The sequence below is a fragment of the Apostichopus japonicus genome, chromosome 4, assembly GCF_037975245.1.
Source record: "Apostichopus japonicus isolate 1M-3 chromosome 4, ASM3797524v1, whole genome shotgun sequence".
Taxonomy (NCBI): Eukaryota; Metazoa; Echinodermata; class Holothuroidea; order Aspidochirotida; family Stichopodidae; genus Apostichopus; species Apostichopus japonicus.
Window position 1 is genome coordinate 12924692 of NC_092564.1, and position 23370 is coordinate 12948061.

The window sequence follows — 23370 nt, forward strand, 5'->3', positions numbered from 1 at the left end:
TAAGTTACTAGGACGTAACTCCCTTATACATAAGTTACTAGGACGTAACTCACTAATACGTAAGTTACTAGGATGTAACTCACTAATACGTAAGTTACTAGGACTTAACTCACTAATACGTAAGTTACCGTAACTCACTAATACGTAAGTTACTAGGACGTAACTCACTTATACATAAGTTACTAGGACGTAACTCACTAATACGTAAGTTACTAGGACGTAACTCACTAATGCGTAAGTTACTAGGACGTAACTCACTAATACGTAAGTTACTAGGACGTAACTCACTAATACGTAAGTTACTAGGGCTTAACTCAATAATACGTAAGTTACTAGGACGTAGCTCACTAATACGTAAGTTAATATGACATAACTCACTGATACGTAATTAACTAGGACAAAACTCACTAATACGTAAGTTACTAGGGCTTAACTCAATAATACGTAAGTTACTAGGACGTAACTCACTAATACGTAAGTTAATAGGACGTAACTCACTAATACGTATGTTACTAGGACTTAACTCACTAATACGTAAGTTACTAGGGCTTAACTCACTAATACGTAAGTTACTAGGACGTAACTCACTAATACGTAAGTTACTAGGACGTAACTCACTAATACGTAAGTTAATATGACATAACTCACTGATACGTAATTAACTAGGACAAAACTCACTACACTACGTTGATTCTTACTGCGATGTAACTTACTCAGGTATAACTTACTACTGTGTAACTCAATACGATGTAATTTATGATACGATGTAGCTCAATACTATGTAATTGACTACGACGTACCTTAATACGATGTATCTTATTATACTATGTGACTTACTACGATGTAACTGGCTACAATTCTATATTGTTAACACTTTCGTTCTATCAAGTATCATTGCTCTTTAGTGTGGTATATTTACCATACGAATCAAAATGAATATTTATGGTAGTCATTCTTCTTGTGGTGATCCATTTAAGGGTCGGGTACCTGATACGACAACGAGAAACCATTTGATACTCTAACCTGTCTCAAAAGAAATCGTAACTTTTCACCAAGTTTGCCACTTGAGAAATCATAGAAATTTACTTTCATCAAAGGAGCTATTCCGTCTGTAACGACTGTCTATATTACAGGCCATACGATTGACATAACAGTTCTCGACATGTCAGAAGTCTTGGTGTTACATTTCAAGTGAAACTGATGTTAACTAAATTTGAATGGCCTCAGAGCTTTGAACGCAAAGATACGACTTAAGAAAGAGCAGACATACTGAAAGCTGCAAACGATGTATGCTTTGTGTATGAATTTGTCACCTAAACCTTAATATAATGAATTATAGAAAATAGTTGTTGATGATAATGCTATATCCAGAATCAGAAATAAAAAGTCGGTTATGTATCAAAAGTGGGCCAGAGTCTGGGAAAACTAGATAAGAAACAACGGACTCGAAGTATATATTCGTGTCTATATTATAGTGTATGATCAAGGCCTTCATTGTGAAATTAAAGTTAAAAACGGCATTGATACGATATTTGGGGTGTTTTGCATCGCTCCTTCATATGGCACTTATGCACTTCGGTTATATGTTATATTTAAACAAATAATCAAGGGCGGCGGAACCGGGGGGGCACAGGGGGCACGTGCCCCCCCACTTTTCCTCAGGGGTAAAAATGTGCCCTTTTTCTACATAAAAATTGAGGTGTCTCAAGTTAGCAAGAGGCCAGGGAACCAGAATGAACACTCGGGAAGGGCCGTTTCCGGTCATCTGAGGGGTTTGTAAAACCAAAATTTTTCTTGTACGCTCCGCGCCAACCGATGGTGGCGCTCCGCTCAGATAGTCGTACATACAACTTTGCAAATCCTGGCTACGCCCCTGACTTTTAATGAATTTATGTGGGTCAAACTCGAAGCTATTTCGAATGGAAACAATTTGTTAAGATATTAACAAGAAATAAACTCTAATTCGGAAGATTCCTACATTAGCAACTAGCATGATTTCACCTCATTTGTCTCGATGGAAAACTTGTTCCTTGTTTCCCAATTTGCACATTGGATATTGCAGTGCTAGTATGCATATTTTCCTTGAAGGGGGGGGGGGGCGTTGATGGAGTGATGTGTATACGCAAATAAGATAATACAATAAGAGTTATAAAGGGTACTAAATATCAGGCTACATCAGTCCAATCGAATTTCTGCAAAGTGCCCTTTGATGTCGGTGCCCCCCCAGATTAAAATTGCTTCCGCCGCCCTTGCAAATAATGCTCGCTCTATGTTCATTGGTCAACACTATTAATCAAGAAAGTAACGAAGCATACAGTGCAGGCATGCATACAATATATTACATAGCATGAAGTTCGTAAAGTTCATAATACTGTTTTATGAAAGCACTGTATATTATATATATATATATATATATATATATATATATATATCCATGACATCACCTCAAATGTGCCACAGACTGTAATTAGACGCCCAGATGAGAAACAGTAAACTGCGTTCGATCAGAAATAAACCACAAAACTTAGATTCGGTTCGTCACGAACCACTTAATGATAAGCAACATTAATTATGTGGTAAAATATGCTTTTCCTGGATCGATCATGACAACTTCACTGATGGAAATAATTCGTACCTTCATACAGAAAGTCTAAGCCAAAGCCCACGTGAAGTCATCGTGAAATGATAACGATATTGTACCAGTGCATCGGTATTGGATCCTTAAGGAGAATAATGCACCACCTTCAAACTGGAGCGTCAATCAATGACTGTTATGTAAGCACGCACTGTTTACATCATATGGTACAAAAGCTATAACGTAATTGACAGGCAGAGTATACGGAACATTAAATTTCATAACATTGCGTTTAAATTTGACAGGACTTTTGCTGGTGTAAGATCATGATAGTCGCTAAGGTCTGTATACAACACTTAAAGTAGCACTTTTAACGAAAAGTAAGTATTTCCGAAAATTGTTAAACCACTTTTATCAAGTATAGAATCACCCCCCCCCCCCCGGGTACCCGAACTGGAAAAGAAGCTAATGTTATAGTGTTCTTTGCAGGATATATATGTTGGTGTGTCTGTATAAGGTTACTTTAATCTGAAGTTGTCCGAGTTGACATTTGCATATATTTTATATTGTAATTGACTAGTATAGCAATTTGAATTAGTCTGGGCAATCACCTTGTCAACAATAGAACAGAGTTCTATATTAAATTACTACGTAAACCTCCTTTGCTGAAATCATCTAAAGGTCGACTGAACCAACTGTAATCGCATTTTTGGGTCGTGTGGGAGGTTGAGGGGGTGGGGGGGTGGAGGAATGACCATCGTCGGTCGGATCTAAAGGTTCAGTTGGGGCATTATTGTTTGCACATTTAGCTGGGGGGGGGGGGGGGTGTTATACTACTCATGAAGTCTCAGGTCTTCCTTCCTTAAAGGTTCTTGCCTCTACCACAATAAATCCAGAGGAATTTAGAACCACCCCCATCACGAACCTTCTTAAAAACCTGTGAAATTCACTGCACCAACCACAACATATTATTACCGCCCTCTTTTTCCCCTTCAAATCAATTCGTCATTCAAAATTATGTATATGACAATCTCATTTTGGCAGTTTGAGCATAGACATAATATACCTGCACAGATGTGTCCTTTCCTCGATTAAAAATGAACAGTTTAGTGACTTTATTCACGTTATATTATTCTACCTACTGACCGAAATGTCATTCCCCTTTAATTTGGACATGATTTAAAATTCCCAAATAGGTGAAGTTTAAGAGGTTTCGTATTTCCAATCTCAATATACGTTACTTCCCGTTTCATGACGTATTTGTCTACCCTCCAAGCCACACGTGACGTTAGCTATGGTAACTTCCAAACTCTTTAAAATTCGAGATTACGTTTTCCCTTTCATCCTTTTCTAACACCTCTAGTTGTTTCTACACGTCACAATCTTCGCTTCCACATGACAATTTCCTGATGACGTATACATTATTAGAAGTCACGAAGAGATTGTATTATATATACTATAGCTATATTGGTCTGTTGTAGAAAATTTTGGTAACGTTCTTTTCTTTCCATTACTGCTAAATAAATGTAACATGAAAGTGAATAACCTTAATACGAGACGATGGGAACAATATGGTGATATTCTCCATTTGGGAAGGAGCCTTTTCTATTTAATTTCTTACAAGAATGATTTACGACGATGGTTCTTTTTAATTACATTTCTTTTTACATTCCATATTAATCAAAGAACTCGAATATGTTATTCCTTTTTTGATAAATTATGAAGGTATGATATTTACATGCAGCATGATCTATTTGTGTCGTCTGTGCTGCATACATTTACCCACACATGCATCTTCATTTTATTTATTTTTAAAACCAGATTATTATCAATTAATGTTCTGTAGTTAAAGTTATGACATTGAATGTTGTGGTAATAATTTATCGGTACTCTCACGTCAAAGCATAGCGAAAAACAAAACACAGAATGAATTTGTTTTACAGGGCTCCATCCTCCATGTATGTCGTATGATATCTACGTCAGTGACGCGAAAAAATGGTACTTTAACAAACCAGGGTTCGAGTCTACGTTAAATATATCCTGCATTGGCCTGGCACCAAAAGACGTTGATCAACAGGCAAGTTAGGGCTCGATTATTCTATGTAGCATATATTATACAACATACGGTATAGGCCTAAGTGACGTGAATATGAACAGAGGTATAGATGAACAAACGAAGGCTCGTTTCTATACGACGTAGTCTATAATCTAGTTAAGTGACAAGGAACATGTTAGTGACCAAATCGGTGCTCATACTAAGTTAAAAGAAATGATGAACTTGTTGATCAACTCTCGATTTAATGTAGCGCGTAAGATTTACGTTGATGAAAACGACAGCTGTTGTAAACTAACTAGGAATAGGATATTGACAGGCAGGTCAACTGTTTTATAGTTCTTGACCGTCGTATGCAGCTACGTTGACTTTTTGTCGTATTATTATTATTATTATTATGATTATGATTATGATTATTCTGACATAAAAGTCCTTTTTAAGAACGTCATATATGTCACAAAACACGTTTCGTTATCTCTGCATACAAATACACAAACACCAACCAGAGAAAAACAAAAATAACTCTTCATAGTAAACGACGTAAATATGACAGCAATATACTATCAAAATATCCTGTTAAAAGGAACAGAATTGTCTCAACCGTATCGTCACCTAAATGACAAGGGGGTGTTACAAAAATCGGGAGAAGGAACAGTTAGAACAGGTGAAATAGGAACAAGTGGTGACGTATGTCGCACCTGAAAATACCAAGTTCAAACAAGAACGCTTCCAGGCGAAGAAGAGGAGGTACTTTTGTAAACTAGTTCTAACACAAGAGATTAAATCCAAATACAGCAGAGTGAAGTATCTATGATGTGTCTCAAAACAAAACTGTCATTTCTAGTTTATTGTAGTTTGTTAGCTGGGTTTTTTCCCCTTCTTTTTCTGGAAAGGGGGGGGGGGGCGGTTGTTATAATTTTAATGATTCCCACTCGGGAAATATTGAGATTAATTCTGAATGGACTTACTTTAACACTAACATTATTAAAGAGCAGCATGATTAATGTTGATAAGGAAGGTTATTCAGTAATTTATAGTACGTGAACAGTTACACGTTACACAATGTAACACTGTGTTAATAACGTATATTTTATTGACGTGAGCAGCTTCTTTTGACCCTTCACAAACAACCTCATATTTTGATGGGATTATCAGAACTTTAACCGATAGGTGATGATAAACAAGCAATCATTCTCAGTGTGAGTTGACCGCTTTTAATATATTACATATACATTTGAAGTAAGTTATATATGTCTTAAATACACGCTGGCTTTCAATGTTGATATTGAATTGGTGTTACACTGTTGTGTTTTTTCATGTATAGGAAGTCACTAAACGGGGTTTACTCTTTTAAGTTCCATGTGAAAATCACATTTAGAACTATAAATCCCAACTTTAAAGAATACGTGTAATGTGGTTCAATTCTTGAGATAATCTCGCAAGGCCTCTAACGTCCAACCTTCGTCACATATCTGTAATAAACAGCTGAATTCAACAAAAAACACCGTGTGGACTAAAACTACATCATAATACGAGCAGTTTACTATTCACGGAGACACAATCGACGGCGATCGTAACTCCAAGTTGGTAGAGAGTGTTGGAGTTTCTCATCAGCAGGATCTTGCTTGCTTGGGTCAATTGTCGTTAAACTTTAAGAGTGGTCGTTTATTGATTTACTCTTATGAAATGAGTCAAGTGATTGTAAATCGTACACTAAGATGTTTTCTTGCTCTTCGTATGTACTTAGTGAGGAATTCGTTAAGCGATTCGAAGAGAACAAGTGAAATTGATGACTGTTGAAGCAGTGGTATATGATACCTTTGACCTTTACCGTGTAACATGTCAAAATGTCGCCAGTGTACACTAGAGACAAAGGTAATCTACATTTTCATCAGACTGAAATGGATTTTGAACACCTTTCTACACGGTGTGAGTACAGTGTTGTTTGAACTGAACAAAGAGATTGCCTATTTGTATATATATATATATATATATCTATCTATCTATATATATATATATATATATATATATATGTATATATACATAAACACAACCGCTAAACACGCTAAACACTCTAAACACAGCAAACAAGAGAGGATACAATGGGGGGGGGGGGGTGAGTGGGGATGGGAATTTCGTTTCATCAAGGTACTAGGTTCAAGTAATATCATATCTCGACGCTTTCAGTTGATATCAACGGAAGAAAGACAAGTTTCACCGCACTTACACTTACAGCGATGATCTTGTACTGCAGGAAAGTTATATAAAAAAATAAACATTTCATTATTGGACGACAATAAAAATAATAATCATCGCTTTAAATATGAAGTATTTTGGAGTCGGCCTATAGTTTATTTGCTGGCATTTAACCATATCAATGAAATAAAAGCATGAATGATCTTCCCCTTTCGCTATTTTGTTGAGAAAGAAAAAAAGTAGGTTTCGATTCAAACGTCACCACATGGCTGTACAAACTTAGTGAATTCGTTAAAATGACTCACACGTTTGCGAAATGTAAGCGTCTTCCGGGGCAATATAGTACAGGTGACTACCGAAAGAGAAACATTTACTTGAAATTTTCCTTGCTCTGCAACTAATTTATTTTTAATAATATGTCTTCATAGCTTTGCCTTGTAAATAGGAACAAGACGATATACTTTTGGAGCAAATTTAAGGAGTGAAGTTTACCTCAAGGACTTATCGATTTGTGACCTTAATTTCTCAAAGCGTGACTCCGGGGGATTTCTCCAGAGCTATAGGTCAACATATACCTCTGCCTTTAGAAGACAATTCCTTCCAAACTGTTTGTATTGTAAATCGTGGAAAAATCGGGAGTGACCGAGGGAAAGAAGATTGTTAAAATGAAGACAAAAGTACAAACCAATGGTTCATGTGAATTAATGTTACTCTAGCTTATATTTCAATGTTCATTTAAAACGCTCGTGCGGCTGATTTCTGAAGTTTTTGAAGTTGTTTCTGAAAATGTCGACTATAGGTACTAAACACATATATGCTGCATTTTCACCCGGTGACACTCACTATACAATCTATTAGACATTGAACGCACTATTAATGGCATTGAACACTCTACACATTGATGGTATTGAACAATAATTGGCGAGTTTGTTGTTGGCGGAGGGGGTCAGGTATAAGCATCATAACTTCCGGTTCAATTCGGGACGACAGGAACGGAAGGATGCTTTCAAATATGTACCCTCTACAACTTTCAATGAAAAGGAGTATGGACGGTCCTTCCTTAAGATCTGCCCCCCCCCCCTCCCTGTACTAGCCACATTTTTCAAAATTACCCATGCCGTCACACCTCTTGAAAGTGGGTTCAAATTGAATTTTTCTTTTCCTCTTAACTGATTTTTTTAGTATGCCGAGTGTCAACTAGCTTTCAATAGGTGTCTGTATGCACGTTAAATTCATGGAAGGCGCTCTATGTAATCTTTGCCCCTCTGTGTGTTATTTGTTTTTCTTGTGTATCACCTGCGAGGAATAACCAACACTCTCCTATGACAAGACAAATTTCAGAATATATCAAAATGTATGTAAAGAAAGCTCCCTTTTTTTATAAGAACAAATTGATCTGTTTTAATGATCATATGTAACAAAGGAATTTGACATGACATCATGAAACCGAACTGTATGTGTGTTAGAGTGTTGTTGTTAATGTGCTTTATGCAGTTTCCATTTACCAATCATCTTGATTATTATATCATCTAACACAAGCGGCGCTTCTGTTAATATGAACGCAATTCAATTTGCATGACGTGAGTTACTATTTCAAGATCATCAGAGCCATAACAAAAACGTGGCTCAGTTATGTCCAATTATTATAGAATGACAGGAATCTCCTTTACTTATAAAACATTTACGATGATATTAGTATTAACATCATCGTAATTGATGGACTGTACTGTGAGGGTTAACTCACTTGTTGCTGTTGACTGTGGGACACCGTATGATAACATTTCATGCATTATTATGTCATAATGTTTGCTAGTTGACTGGTTAGTGTTGGCAGTGGGATACGGTACTGGTATGTAACCTTCTATGCATGACTCTATTTAATGGTTAGTGCAATTAATGAGTATGCTATGTATCTTTTTGCATATACATCACTCATTTGATGAAGTTTCCTAATTTACAGGTTAGTGTTGACAGTGACGTATGATATGTAACCTTAAATATTACTCAGGTGATGAGGTATGCTTGTTTGCTGGTTAGTGCTGGTGGTTATGTGCAACCTTTCAGAGACAGCATGAACTGACTCATGTGAAGGTGGGGGAGGGGTGGGGAAGGGGATAACTGGTTAGTGCTGGGAGTTGGGTACGGTATGTATCATTCATTTACATCACTCAGGTTATTAACTTATGCTTAATTACTGGTTAGTGCCGGTGGTTATGCACTGACTAATGTGACGGGGAGGGGGTGCTAGCTAACTGGTTAGTGCTGGGAGTTGGGTACGGTATGTATCATTTATTTACATCACTCAGGTCATTAACTTATGCTTATTTACTGGTTAGTGCAGGTGGTTATGCACTGACTCATGTGACGGGGGTGGTGATATAGCTAACTGGTTAGTGCTGGGAGTGGGGAACGGTATGTATCATTCATTTACATCACTCAGGTTATTAACGTATGCTTATTTACTGGTTAGTGCAAGTGGTTATGCACTGACTCTTTGAAGGCTGGGGGGGGGGGGGTTGCTAGCTAACTGGTTAGTGCTGGGAGTGTGGTACAGTATGTGTCATTCATATACATCACTCAGGTCATTAACTTATGCTTATTTACTGGTTAGTGCAAGTGGTTATGCACTGACTCATATGACGGGGGGGGGGGGGGTGCTAGCTAACTGGTTAGTGCTGGGAGTGGGGTACGGTATGTAACATTCATATATATCATTCAGTGGGGGGCTGGGGGTATTTACTAGTTAGAGCTGGTAGTGTTGTACGGTAGCCTATATGTAGCCTATAACTATTTAATATTTTAAATACATGTCACCTGTAACTATAGATATGCTAGTATGATGGTTAGTACTGACAGTGAGATATGTAACCTTATGCAACCCACTGGTTGTTGATCATGACCTTAACCTTGATGTGGTGAGACCTGGCTTTAAAAGACTACATCGCTATATTCACCTGTTATTTGTATATCCTTTACCCCGGGGCGCTTTTGTAGACGGCCGACTCATGGCGTCCTCTACTGCATGGGTGATGGTTCCATACACACCTTTACAGAGGTGTTATGGATAAACAAAATACTGATGTTCAACAATCACATCATGTTTGTTCTTTCGTAGAAGATAAGTCAAGGTGTCCATATGTTTTTTTTTTAAGAAATTCCGCTGACATTAAGTTGATGTTGACGCCAATGTTGACATCGGGAGGTAGCATCCCCTACACTAAACTATTTAAGAGACGGGAGGGATTTTGAGATGTAAATGTTTGATGGTGCTATGTTTCAAGAATTGTGGTCAAATGTCCACGTTTCTGCAATAAATTCTTTAGAAACAGTCATCCTTTTGTTCTTCGGCTTTTCATTATTCGGGGCCATTGACAAATTTAGGAATAGTCCTTCATGGACAGTTCATGAAATCCGGAGAAAATTCTGAGGACACTTTTAATCCAGGATTCCAGGTACAGGTCCATGAAATCCGAAGAATGTCTCTTATAAGTTGTTTAATCAATGAATGATGAAATATCCATTACGGTGGCATAGAAAAGCGGCTTTGAATGATATGTAGCCTATGACAACGAAACATCCCTAAATGACAGCATGCATGCGAAATTGCGATTTCGCCACTGCAATTTTAATACAACGACATTTTTACGTAATTACACCCAAATCTATCTGGTTGTAGACTATACCTGAATAAGTTGTTCTCAGAACTGTCGCCAAATCGTTAGTCGTTTTCATATTTTGCTTTATTTTTTATTTGATTTTTGTGAGATTAACAACGTTTTTCCTCTCCATAGTATTTGTGAGCAGATAATATCATTATTTTCCCACCAAAAGTTGATCAATATTTAACTTTACAATTCTGATAATAGGGTTTGGCTTTATCCACCCCCCCCCCCCCCACCTCCCCCCTCACCCCCTATCACCTCTTTGAACTATCCCACTCTATTATTAGAGTAGCATAATCAAGAAGAAATTTGTACATGTAAAACGTGGGCGTCGCTACTGGATGGGTATGTGTCCAGAGTACAGGATGGCTTTTTTTTCGGCTTGTCACGAGCTACTAACAAGTTGCTCAAAATCATAGAAGCTTCAAAACGACGTTCAACCTAATATAATTAAATACTGCTAAGCAAATTCCCCGGTTAATTGGTATTATGTAAACAAGCGACGCAAAAAGTTGACGCTATTAAGGTGCCAAAAGCACCCTACGGGGCAACATCGCCAGGCCTGTTTGCGTGGGCAAACTATACAGCTGCTGAAAGTGGGGTAGAATTATGTTACAAAAAAAAATTAGACTCATATAGTGCAAAAACGGTTAAAAGATAAGTCATTCTAGCGGTTAACTGGAAATGTTGGTGTAAGGTAACGCACTCAGGCCCTATACGATGATATTACAAAAGGTACAAATGATCAAAAGAAACAGCGAGGGAGGCAACTTCGACATCATCAAAATGTCGCCTCTCACTTCTTCATTTATGTATTTATTTTACTTTAACTGTAGTTTTACAATGTAGCATACGCTATATAGTTCAATCATTAATGTTATGCATCGGGACATAAAGAAAACCCGAACAAAAAATAGATAAATAAAAAAATAGGCACACACACACACACACATATACATTCAAGCGACTCGACCTTTCAAAACAAACGACAAGACGATACACTAACAACACACCCTAAATATACCCACAGACAAACTTAACTGATATTAAAGACAGTATCAACAACGCTATTAAGACGAACTCTTTAGAACGGGCCAATAAATAATATCTTTGAGGTGAATAAATTGTGAAGGAATGAATATCATCTTATCATGCGGATATCACTCGGGTAAAGACAAGGATACTATTTTTAGGATGTTAGCCTGAGGGACTAAATTGTTGGGGTGGTTGAACATTAGCGGGCTGTGGCGACCCCGTTATTATGTTTTAAAGAAACAACATATTTATAGTTGTCGTTGCAATGACTATCAGACGTCTAGTTATACGAAAGATGTCTGCGTGTTAATACGACTTCCAACCAGCTTTGAAGAATGTTACATATTCCATGATGAATCTATTAAATTACTTAAATTTATACAGACCAGGCCATAAGGCTTTATAAATATAATTGACAAAATATGATTTTATACAAAAAACTTGGTAAAAACATGTAAACTTTGTTGGCTAGTTTTGTATTCAGCCAACGGGGAAGTATTTGACTTTCATGCATGCAGATATGCTGTTTGGGAAAACCTCACGCCTGAATGAAAAAGTTTGCAATTGTTGCCATTTACAAAATGACCCCTGACTTATAAAATGTCTCTTAATTGGTGATTGACAAGTGTAAAAGAAGTAAGAGAGGAAATAACACTTGCGATGAGGTGTTCTTGATTCTCTACAACTGATTATTTTTGTCAACAATTATACAAACATTTGAACTGCGATTCTTCCATTTATGGACAAATCGTAACAAGTCAATGTTTGTGACAGAACAAAACAATAATTATTCCTTTTGAAGTTATGATAAATCAATTGAGATATAGTCTTTGACCGTCTGTTATTTCAGTAGCATTATTTTACACCCGACCTTTTTCTTCTTGTATCGGGTATGCCGTACCTCATGATTTTAGGGCATGAAGAACATATGCGTTTAGCCAAATGTTTTTTTTTTTTGGGGGGGGGGGGTAAATTCACGAACAATGTCTAAAGTGAACTATCAGGACCCGTCGATGCTTGGCGCAAAAAAACGCACACGCGCATTAAGAACATTTACTGAAAGTGCAGTCATGCATATGCAGGCTATATATCTACACCTAACATTGACCTTTTTGTCTCATTTTACATACATATCACCATTATATCAATAGTGTTATTTATTCCAGAGTATAACAGTAAATAAAGGGAATGAAATATATTGAATATCTGTCATTTTAAAGAAACAAGCATTATAACAATTATTATGCATGGTTCTTGGTATTCTCATAAAATATGGTTTTCATGAACACTACGGAACAAATTTTTAATACCCCCCCCCCGCGGATTATGTCCAGCCTTTATATGATAACAAACTACTGGGGGAAACAAATGCAATACAATAGTCAATCATTTTATGCAGCATGAAACGTTAGTATAGTGCAGTACGGTATCGTGCATGCGGCACCTAAACATACAAACACACACTAATAGGATTAGGTTCAGTTTAATGGTTTAATGTGCTTTGACTATATATATATATATATATATATATATATATATATATATATATATATATATATATATATATATATATATATATATATATATATATATATATTTATATATATATATATATAGTGCAACGTATCTCTTGAAAGAAAATAATCATATTAGATCATTGTCGTTTTCAGATTAAATTCAATCGTGTGCAGAGTTTAAATGACGTCATTCCAGTCGATTTCCCTCATCAGACAAAAAACAACGACAGAGCTATATATACGGAAGGCAATTCGTTAAAGCGAAAATATATAACAGCTAGAACGCTGCTCTTACTACGTATAATGCATGGATATTTTAATTCCATGTATATTGGCACACCAAGCGAAAAGAGAATCATGTTTAATAGTTTCAGTGTTGAGAATTTAAAAAAAAAAGGAAAATATCTGACAATTGATTGGTATTATCTGAAGGCAGACATTGTGAACTAATGCTTAATGGACAGATCACAAATTGAACATTTGGCTTCGTTCTTTCCAAATAGAACTTAGGACATACGAATGACAAGCCACATACAGAATTTTCAACTTCTTTACAAAAATATAATGCAGCGCTTTTGAAATATTCCTAATAGACTTCAGTATAATGGACTCCTATATTTCGCATTACCGTATCTCAGAATTGCTACACAGAAACACGTGCATTGATTTCTAGGCTAATTATAGATATGTAATAATGCAAAATTAGAGCAAAAGCTTTAGCAATGCCGGATCGAGTTCATTTGCAAAAAATATAGAGGGAGAAATAGTCTCCGCGTGACATCTATCTGGAGATGATTTCGTGAATTAAGAATTTAAATTCAAAAGAGGTATAAGAAACAAACAATCCCAAGGGAGCATGAGTCTATATTTGAGATTAGTCTACATTTTAATTTACAGTGGTTAGGCTAAATATCTGTCGAAAGCTTCTCATGATAGGATAATTACATTGTAAGTCTTGTACCAACAATAAAACTCATACAGACTGTAATGGAGAACATATATGTATTTATGTATATAAATATAATGTATACATATATGCGTTGTGCTTACTGGTGTTATCAATCTATTACAAAATACCCAAAGGCATTAACGAAGAGCCTATAGTGCTTGCTAAGTCATCGACATGTTACCAAAATTTTGTTTTAGTTCCATGAATAATGAAGAGGAAAGCCGGCCAAAATTGATAAGATTGTGACTACTTAGCGAGGTGTGATTGCGTTATTACATCTCGATTAGTCTAGACCCAACGGGTATGTACATTCTGAAGAAAATACCATCGACTGCTTCAGAATCCCTTCGGCGGGAATTAACTGAAATGAATTGAGTTAGAAGAGGTGGATACAAAAGCATAAAGAACAAAAGAATACCTCATGGACGGCGAACTAACATCTCAAGAAGAAGGACAACATTTGCCCCTAAGCGGCAAATAATGTGCTCAACCTGTCTTATGAGAGAAGTACTCTATCACGTCACCAAATGTTATGAAAACATCCTTTTGTTGGAAAGTGTATATGCTGAACGATCAACCGTAGACATTCTTTCATGATATAAGGTTGAGGCACTACATAGTTTGTTAGGTCTCTTGAGCTACGACCAAATATTCATATCGATTTATTTGAAATTTAAATTACAAATGAATCGTGTGTTTTGTTTTCAGAATAAGTAAATGGTTTCGATCGATCGATCGATCGATCTGTCGATTCTTTTCTACGACTTGTAACATTTTAAAACTGTTTTGAAGCATATGACTTGATAAGCCCACAGGTAAAGGTGAGAATTTAATCGCTCGGGGTCAGATAGGTGTATCAAGATACGTGTTTTGAAATTATCTGCATGGGTCGTCTCTTGAGATGCAGAAATATTTTGTGACTGTACTTTAGGGTTTACTGTATAGCTGTTTCAAAAGGCAACTATCAACATAGATGAACGTGCCAGGCAAAGTAAGTCACAGCCATATCCATGGCAGACGCATGGATTTTGTTCTCTTTTTTCCGAGAAAGGTGTAACGTTCAGTTGTGCATGTGCACACACAGGTTAACATATATGCTAATGGTATGTTGCGTAGGTGTTACAGTTGATTAAATATAGCCATTGTAATTCGAATATATAATATCATGTAGTATCGGATTATAGTATGCAACATTTGACTAAACCAATGTGACCAAACGTCTGATTTGTGGGTAAATACAGAAGGGCACGTTTTTCTGCGTACCGCGATTCTCGTCACAGTATAAATTAGCACAGTTGACTGAGCTATCGTATTGGTATTAGTATTACAATAATTAGATAAAATAATACCTTAAAAAGTAGGTTCTATGTCAACATAGATGTTGATAAATTACAAACCTATTGATGAACATAATCTATTGATGAATGAAAGCTTAGCCTACATAAGATCCAGGGCGGTGTTGTAACTGTCAGGTAATTGACAATAATATATTTTGGAGATCATAATATATTTTGGAAGTATATTGAACTAATCTTTGGCGGGGGTGCATTATATGCAATACATTAGAGATGTGTATAAGCTTAACCGAGTTATATAAGTAAAAAAATATGACTGCCAGTTCTTGTACTCAACACACAAAATATCATTTATATTACCGTTCACTTTAGAAACTATTTACCAAAATAGTGACATAAGTGCATGATCGAAATAATATAGCTAACATCTAATTTTTATAAGTCACACACCTCCCTGAAACTTTCTTTTCCTTCATATTGAAGCACATTGCATCTATAACATCTGTGTCACCCCTGGACCTAGACCCGACACAAAAGAAATAGACTGTGTACGGTAGCTCGGTATTGCCATAGCGATTACATGACTAAGACATCATATAATCTATGTATATGATACTTTACATGGCAGTAAGTTCATGGAATATGACCACAATATTACAACGATGATAATTCTCATTCAGTCAGATATATCGATAAGGCTAAATTAATTGAACAGATGCTTTAAATGTGATTCCCATATCATTAAGAAAGCCGAATTTTGGTTTTCTTGTGTAGTTTTACATTTTTGGAAAGAAATTTGAGGCACTTTCCAGATGATTAATTCAGCGTAACGTGTGCTACTATCTTTATTATTTAAGAACGTAAGGTGGCGTACGATAATGCGACTAACACGCTGAGCGGCCACGCGTTGTCCTTTTCAGAATTAGTTACTATCTAATAAGACTTGACATATACATTATTCTACAGGAAAACTTAACGTATGGCGATCAAAAGAACATTTACAAAATGTAGCTGGTCTCACCTTTCTCTTTGTATCCAGAAATCGGCTTGCAGTTAAGAATCGGGTCAAAATTAACAAGTCTGTGTTTGTAACAACTTTAAACAGTGAACGCGATATCGCTAGAAAATGATCCCTGGGATGCCGTGTACAAAACTTCAAGACTTGAGGAGTTTACCGAAGCGTTTAACATTTTCTACTATGAAGAAGTGTATTTGCTAAACTAGTTTTGAGAATAGAACAAAAACAAACACAACCTAATTTTTCTGTGCTGATGATTCTAAATAATACAACCATTTTGGCTCTGCGTAAAGTAAGATAGTAAACTTGTAATGATTTTGACCGACTTTATAGTGATTGCTTGGATACACGATCAAAATATAGGTGTCGGATCAATATGTGGTCACCTCATCTGAAATTATTCACGGATATTTCTGGAAATGCGCATGCGTGAACTGTAATTTATGGAAAATTGATAAATCCTGTTTGGGATTTAGTTGAAGCGAGGAAGGGGATCAACAGTGGGGCTGGTTATAGTAAGGGTCATTTGACCTCATACATTTGACCTATAAGACATGATCGGTCACAGAAGCAGAACATCGCTTTTGACGGGTTCCTGGAACACACGACATTCTAAGTAAACATCGGCTTAATTGTGGGAGTTTTTCGGCTCACATTCACAACAAGTCTAATCAATTTGACCTTTGACCCTTATGAAATATTATTTTCTCGATATTCCTGAGAAATGGGGAAGGGATTTGAACAGTTAAATTGGGAGGTCGATTGCATGTCATCGGTTTACAGAGTCTCATTTCTCATCTGGCATGTTGTAAGAGAGGTTCTCAGTGAATATACAGATTCTATTGCAACTGGTAACAGCTGTGGCAAGGTCTATTCAAAATTGACCAGTCGAGTACAATGAGCCAAATTTCTATTAACATTCTTTGAAAATTGTAACACACTGTTAGCTGTACTGGAGGGAACTACAGTCTTTCATTATTCTTAAACTCTTTGTTGTTTAAGATCAATTATACTATCGTTTTGATGGGACCTGTTTTGTTGCACCTTTTTGGTACATTGAAGCACCAAACAGTCGCGCATATATATAGTACGTCTTTTTTTTAATGGATGCGGGGTATATTACATCATTGGCTGGGATGCATGAAGTCGCCAAAGTGGCAGAACCCTAGTAGGAGGGGAGGGGGAGTGGGAGGGGGATAAACCTCTGGAATCTGCAACATTTTCAGATATTTCATGTCCTCCCGTAGCAAAATACATCTATTTCGCAGATTAACGTGAGTAAAGGTTTATTAGGGCCTACTGCTTGGAAACAATCGCGACTTGCGTGTCTTGCATATGTGGAAATATTCGTTTGTTTAACACCTGCAGTAATCGGATTGTTGAAATGTAACCATGCATGTAGAACAATTCTCGGGCGGCCTTGACAGGTAAACTACTTTATCTTAAACCTAATTGGTGGGCTTGTTTCACCTAGAGAGGGTCTAGTACACTCTTTAATCGTATATTGCCAATTAGATTAGTAACACAACTACATCATCACACGTAAGGGGCCAACAGAAATGAATACTGCGGTGTTATTATTAAGTACATTGAAATGTACAATATGTAAACGTTATTTACCCAATGCCATGCGTTCAAATAATCTGGCATATACATATAGACTACAGGTTTTGCCTTCGAAATTGCTTCAGCGTATTATCAAGCGTGTAAAAACATATAATATCTCGGTAATATTTCAAATGATAACAGTATACACAATTGCAATAACATATCACCTCACCAGGATTTTTCCAATCTTGTTCTTTTTTCTTCTCTCTCTCCGCATGACTTGAGAGCAAAATGTCATGTCACAAACCAGAAGACTGCCTTTTAAGTAGAACTCGCAAATGGTACTAAATTTCGATGTTAAATAGTTAACAGAAAAAACACAACACCAGACCTTATTCATTTTTTTCTTTTTCAAATGGTAGTCGATCATTACATCCTCTTACAAACGTTCCACGTGATGACGAAATCAATTGGGCATGCACACAAGTATAGCTAAGTAACAGAACACACGTGACTTAAATGCGTGTGAACTTGGTTTCTATTTACGTACTGCAATACTTATCATAGTGTAAATTGACCGGCCTCATACTATAACTAAAATAGATATTATATTGGCCCTCTTTATTGAACTGCAGTTAATAACAGCTTAATCCAATACTGAGGGCTTTGGGGTCCCATACATTTAATAGTTATATTTTGTTTCAAGAAGAGGGATTTTTCAAGTAAGCATAGCTCTACACTGACGGGGAAATTATCTCTTCAATTACCTATTGAGTGAATCAAAAATGTTTTCCATGTTCGTCTAAAGATATGCTTATCTTTGCGAATTCAAATTAAACGACTCATTGATACACCTTTTCTGTTAGTTTTTGTCTCACATTTCGCTCTCAAAATTGACTTCTTTCATTTTTCATATATGCATAACCCTAAAATAAAGGACTTTTGGATCTTAACCTTAATTCTTGCTTCACAAGTGTTTCGTCGACCATGAGTATAGTTCCACACCTCTTATAGTCTCATTTAATTATGCTTTAAGGGTTTGCCACCGGCGGTGTCGTGGAATTAAAATAGATCCTACCAAAAATAGGAACGCATGATGACTACTATCATCTTTATGTAACGTCAATCGATATGAATATTTGTGTTCTACCATTACAGGAAAACAAAGCAGCTTGAGCGTAGTAATATTTTGTCTGAAATTTATCATTATAATCCAAAAATTATACAAAAATGTATTCACACTTCTTCTTCAGATAATGCTGATACAAAACTAATATATATATATATATATATATATATAAATATATATATTTATTTATATATACATATATATATATATATATATATATATATATGAATATATATATATGCATTCATATATATATGTATATGTATATATATAAATATATATATATATATATATATATATATAGATATATATGCATTCATATATATATATATATATATATATATATATATATATATATATATATAGATAGATAGATAGATAGATACGTGTGTGTACTGTGAGTCTCTTATGTTACTCAGTATAATTTATCAGTCACAATGCAGCGTAATGGTAAAGATCAGGATCCTTATGAACGTAGAGCTTACGGATTACGAGTTTACGAAATAACATGCAACAATTTCCCTCCTCAAAGTGTGAGTGTGTGAGTGTGTTTGTTTGCATGATTCCTCCTTCCAGCTGAGAATAAGCTTGGCCGTGTACTGTAGTATTAATAACTTAATTATTGCAAGCCGTGGTGAAGTTGTCACTTATATGAGAGATGGAGACAGTTCACATAATGGACAATCTACTCACCTTGACAGAGGTTCAAAATTCCATGCAAGATATGATAAGACGAGGACTGATGTTATCTTACTACTGCAGAAATTTGAGGGAATGGCTGACACGTCAGCAGAAGTGTTGGTATTTCATCATGTAACTTTTACACTCTAGCGCATTAGTTTCCTACTAAGACTCAATTAAGTGAAGAGTTAAACATGCACGTTTGACCACTGGTGGCGGTCTGTCGAAAGCTTACATTTAAGCATTGTGGTAAGAAACGTGAAGTAAAAATACCATCATATAATTTAAACTTGAAATAGACAGATATTCAAAATTATAGGTATCTTCTTTGGATGGCCGAATGAGCCAACGTTGCCGATTTACAGTAGAACAGTATGCAAGTATGTACAGTATGAATAATATGTTACAGAAATATGGTTATATAATCAAAACATATCATTATGATATATTGCCAATGGTAATCTTAGGCGCAAGGGCGGCGGAACCGGGGGGGCACAGGGGGCACGTGCCCCCCCACTTTTCCTCAGGTTAAAAATGTGCCCTTTTTCTACATAAAAATTTCTAAATAAAAAAAGAGTTTACAAAGCGAAACCCAAGTCGAATGAAATATTTCGGGAAGTTTTAAATGTTTACTACCACAGGCGTAGGAGCCCAATTTGATTTGGGGGGCTGTAATGACTTGCCCGAAAATATTACCAAAATTTTTCGCGCGCTACGCGGGCGTTCAACATCTTAATGTGCATATCATATAGGCATGCGTTGGTTATTACATCGCATGCCAATAACATACAATCATTTGCCGTGTTATAACCCTTCCAAATTGGTTAGAATTATTCAAAAAGTCGTTACAATAATAATCATCATAATAATATCAGTTTAACCATTGAAAACACATGGAAATTTTTTTTTCTTTCAGTATTTTCACATATTTCATTTGCTTTCATGCATGTATCGATCGCGTGTGCAGGGACTTGGACTTTATAATGATTTCACCTCATTGTGTCTTTTTCCTTGTTTCCCAATTTGCACATTAGATATTGCAGTGCTAGTATGCATTGTTTCCTTGAGAGGGGGGGGGGTGGCGTTGATGGAGTGATGTGTATTCGCAAATAAGATAATACAATAAGAGTTATAAAGGGTACTAAATATCAGGCTGCATCAATCCAATCGAATTTCTGCAAAGTGCCCTTCGATGTCGGTGCCCCCCCAGATTAAAAGTGCTTCCGCCGCCCTTGCTTTGGCGGCACAATGAGATATATCGAGAGTAGCAACAACTTATAATCTTCGGTAACTATTCAAAATAAAGACGTAAATTTTAGCAAATTAATGTGTAGAGGACATAATTTATCGTTAGTTTTGAAGTTGCCTTAATCACATTCCGATAAACCAATGAACTAAATTACACAATTATGATAAAATATGCAACAAATGCGAGGAATTCTTCTCTGATTGAACAACAAATTGAGGGGGAGTAGAAAGGTCAGAAATTACTGATTGTAGACCTAACACGACACCATCTCCTGGTTGACATTTGAAGTTGTAAGTGCAATTGTAAGTTGAGGTGATCGACCAAAATGCATTCCCCGATTATATTAAATGTGAGATAATAAATCTAACTTTTCCATTGCAACAAATGAGTTTTCCACTGTAATTTGATTCGTTAAGAAAGATAATTATTTCGTTACAGAAAATCATACAATAGTGAACATTCTGCTCAGTTTTAGTGTGTGTCTTATTTGAACAGTTTTCATAATTTTATGAAAATGACGTTATGTAAAGTAGAAGGTTGCTTCATAAAGCCTTTTTAATAACATTGGTAAAGTCATACCGTTTAATATTTTATCAAGACTCCGTGGTTTCCAATCCTGTTCAATGACTGTTTTTGGTCGATAATGTGGCGCCAGCGAACAAGCAATTTGTCGCTATTTTACTTACACAATTGACGAGAAAAGTAAATGTTAATGCATAAAATGGGATGTTTACACGTCAATTATCCGGCAAGATGAAGTTGAAACCCAATGTCAAGGATGTATAATGCATCTAAAATCCCTGGTATTGCAATGAAAATGGCCGTGTAGTACAAATGTTAGCAAATCTATCGAAGTATAATTGGAAACCTTTTCATATTTACATAATCATACATAATCAACACTTCATTTTCGGTTCAATATTTTCCTTTTCTTTACCAGAAGTACATTTATTTAATTTGCGATCAAAGATTGTACGGCGACTTGATGTGTAGAAAGTAAATGAACATAAGCAAACAAGCATGGTAAACTAGAGTTTTGTTTACTATTAACTACGGACCTTCCTTCCTCCACCCTTACCTCCTCCATATCATGGCCTTCCTCCACCTTTACCTCCTACATACCGAGACCTTCCTTCCCCCACCCATACCTCCTCCATATCAGGAACTTCCTCCACCCTTACCTCCTCCATACCGAGACCTTCCTTCCTCCACCCTTACCCTCTCCATATCAGGACTTTCCTTCCTCCACCCTAACTTCCTCCATATCATGACCTTCCTTCCTCCACCCTTACCCCTCCATATCAGGACCTTCCTTCCTCCACCCTTACCTCCTCCATACCGAGACATTCTTTCCTTCATCCTTACCTCCTCCATATTATGACCTTCCTCCACCCTTACCTCCTCTATATCAAGACCTTCCTTCTTCCACCCTTACCTCCTCCATTTCAGGACCTTCCTTCTTCCACCCTTACCTCCTCCATTTCAGGACCTTCCTTCTTCTACCCTTACCTCCTCCATTTCAGGACCTTCCTTCTTCCACCCTTACCTCCTCCATTTCAGGACCTTCCTTCTTCTACCCTTACCTCCTCCATTTTAGGACCTTCCTTCCTCCACCCTTACCTCATCGATATCAGGACCATCCTTCCTGCACCCTTACCTCCTCCATATCAAGACCTTCCTTCCTCCACCCTTACCTCCTCCATATCAAGACCTTACTTCCTCCACCATTACCTCCTCCATATCAGGACCTTCCTTCCTTCACCATTACCTCCTCCATATCATGACCTTCCTTCCTCCACCCTTACCTCCTCCATATCAGGACCTTCCTTCCTCCACCATTACCTCCTCCATATCATGATCTTTCGTCCTCCACCCTTACCTCCTCCATATCAAGACCTTCCTTCCTCCACCCTTACCTCCTCCATATCCGGACCTTCCTTCCTCCACCCTTACCTCCTCCATATCAAGACCTTCCTTCCTCCACCATCACCTCCTCCATATCATGATCTTTCGTCCTCCACCCTTACCTCCTCCATATCAAGACCTTCCTTCCTCCACCCTTACCTCCTCCATATCCGGACCTTCCTTCCTCCACCCTTACCTCCTCCATATTCGGACCTTCCTTCCTCCACCCTTACCTCCTCAATATCAAATAACATTTGGTGTCGTTTATGACTAAACGTAAATGAATCCCTCCGAATATGTATCCTAGCTTGGGATTTTGCTCTTCTGTTTTTCATACACGTAAATTAAAAAGTGATGCTTTCATTCGTCGAGGTTTATAGAGTAAATTTGCAAGGACTCATGGATCGACTGAACGCCCAAGAAGATTCTATACCCAAAGAAGGTAGTTTTGGGCTAAAAAAAAGGTCGTCCTTACTTCCATTGACATCCAAGATTCTTTCACCACACGACCACTTCTACTATATAACTAATCCAGAGTGTATGCTGAATATATAGTGT

At 36.7% G+C, this 23370-nt stretch overlaps 1 protein-coding gene across 7 annotated transcripts in view; it reads right to left on the reverse strand.

Moving 5' to 3' along the window:
* The window catches only part of LOC139966486 (NADPH oxidase 5-like), a 193466-nt gene that overhangs the window by 141426 nt on the left and 28670 nt on the right, over positions 1-23370 (reverse strand). The window contains exon 1 of one of the 7 annotated variants that reach the window (XM_071969543.1): positions 16304-16319. The exons of the other annotated variants lie outside the window; for them this stretch is intronic. The gene's annotated coding sequence lies outside the window, so the exon portion shown is untranslated. Of the gene's footprint in view, positions 1-16303; positions 16320-23370 lie in introns of those variants that run through there. 7 annotated transcript variants of the gene reach the window in all.